This window comes from Elephantulus edwardii, unplaced genomic scaffold (assembly GCF_000299155.1).
Source record: "Elephantulus edwardii isolate Elephantulus edwardi_28Jun2011 unplaced genomic scaffold, EleEdw1.0 scaffold00012, whole genome shotgun sequence".
NCBI lineage: Eukaryota > Metazoa > Chordata > Mammalia > Macroscelidea > Macroscelididae > Elephantulus > Elephantulus edwardii.
Window position 1 is genome coordinate 25,982,403 of NW_006399762.1, and position 2,509 is coordinate 25,984,911.

The window sequence follows — 2,509 nt, forward strand, 5'->3', positions numbered from 1 at the left end:
GCTCCACCCCACTCTCTGTCCGCATTGGGTAGCCAACCATTAATACATTTTTGATACATCAGTGTCACAGTGTTCAGCCTCACATTGGCTATGTTAATCACAACAAATTGTGGCTGACTTTGAGAAAAATCAGAATTCCAGAACACTTGATTATGCTCACGTGAAACCTACACTTGAACCAGGAAGCAATCCTCAAAACTGAGCAAGGAAACACTGCATGGTTCAAAGCCAGGAAAGGAGTGCATCAGGGATGTGGCTTGTCTCTATACCTGTTCAATCTATAAGCATGTAGATCTATAGATATAGAGAAACCATAGTCAAGTGGTGAATGACAAAGTAGAGATTAAGATCAGATTTTTTTTACATTATTACTCTGCATTACCTTTTTAAGTCTGATGGCTGTTGTCTTTATAAGTAGTTGTTTTCGAGAGTTTCTGGTTTTGAATGTCACTGAAGTCCCAATGCACCATACAGCAACCCCCTGGCACTGCTGAGACTCAACTTGGAACCCTCACTGTCCACACCTAGCTTGCCTAGTTTATCAACATTGCATAACGACATCTAAGTTGTCTTGAAAGCTGTGGGCCAACAAGACATTGACATGGAGGCGGGTCAGTCGAGGTCTCTCGTAATGATCAGTCTGGAGACTGCAACATTCATTCACAGTTTAGACCTATTCAGCAGCAGGCCCGAAACAGAGACATTGTAAATCCCATTAAAATCTCCTCCATTATGTGACACACTTTGTTAGAACAGAATAAGGGGTTCGGCTCTGTTGGACCAAATCAATTTGGTCTATGTGGAGTATCACACTTTAGATTCAAATCCCTGCTAAAACCTCTGCTTAGGCTCGTGGTTAACAATATTTTTCTGTCTGCAGAGATGACAGGCAGCCTTGCTCTTGAGCGGCTGCTGCAGCCTCTGCACCGCTGTTTTTTAGGAGCAGCTCCACAGATGAAAGGCTGCAGTCCAGCCACCCCAGTGTCTCCTGATTAGGCCCCAGAAAAGATGAATGACAAACATGTTTCCAATCTGCCTGGCCCATGCAGGGAAATGGGGCAATCTGGCCTGAAAAGGGATTTAGACTTTTGTTGTGTGCAAGAGAGATGCGGGATGGGGGGGTGAAGGAGAAGCTGATTTAAATCCGCCTACAATGCTTTCCCACTTGGTGATCTCTTAGATAAGAAACAGACCCCTACCATGCCTGGAGGTCTTCCCTCTGCCGCCTCTCCTACGGTCTTGGTCCTCCAAGACTAAGTCACATAATGTAAAGAAGCCTGCAATGGGTATTTTCAAAGCATGCTCTCTTTGGGCCAGAATCTTATGATGTGCTTTACAATTAATACAGTCAGCTTACAGAAGGGGGGTTAGGAGTCTCTATAGAAGGGTGGGAAATCTCCTCCCAAGCAATTAACAGCTTCTGGAAACCTTCTGGAGGGCCAGCTATGGGTCGGTTGCTACTCCATGATACACAACATCCAGGCTAGAATAAGCATCATCATCAGAGTCTACTTAGCTAGACAGTGACTTAATGTGAATCACAAAATTGTCCACTAGTTTCAGAGTTGTATAAAATGATTACAAGGTCCATTGGCAAATACTAAATGTTAATTGATTTACTTATTGAAGACATTGCAGAAAGAGTATTCTCAGGTTCTCCCCATCAACTAAGAGCGGAGCCTCACAGAGGAAATAGACATAATCCTGCAGAGTGTCTTTTAAAGAAAGGTGTAGGTCAATAAATCATTCATCAACTTTTATTACATATTTGTATGTTCGAGTAGGCAGGGTTGGGGTGCCCAATATTTTTTCAAGAACCCAAAAGCCACAAAAAAGGAAATGTTCTCTGGCACCATGCACTTTGGCGTCAAACCATCGTTTTCCTTGTTCAATGCACACACTTGTGTATTGTTAGTATTAAACTGAGGGAATAAATAGAAAGGTTCACGGAAATCTATCCCCTCTGAGAGTTCCTTTCCTGGCATGTGGATATGAGGAAGGAAGGCCTAGATGGCGGCGGCTCCCTGCTAAATCTCAGATGCCGCCTGGGTAAATCCCGGGGCGTCTCGCGCTGTTGGCATGGGTACAGTGCTTCTTCAAACACAATTATCAAGACAGTCTTCGGTGACCTCTTACTGCTGCCGTATTTGGGAAACAGCATTCAGATGCAGATTGGCCTAAATCCCATCAACCCATTCAACCATGGGCATGAGTGTGTGTGTATGTGTGTGCGCACACGCACCTCTGTGCACACATCACACATGTATTTACACATACAGAAATTCCCCCTAGATAATTTTAAACCCCCCAAACGAAAATTCCCTAATGAGGAGACATGCTTATTTTTTCCCAGGCAGTTTTGTCAATTGCTCTTGTGCTATTCTTATAAATATTTCATAGCAAATATTTAACATGGTTCTTCCCCAATCGGATCAGCTTTGAAATGCTCCTCAAAATGAATTCTCCCCTAACAATAGCTTGATGCAAAAGCTTTTTTTTTTCTCTCTCT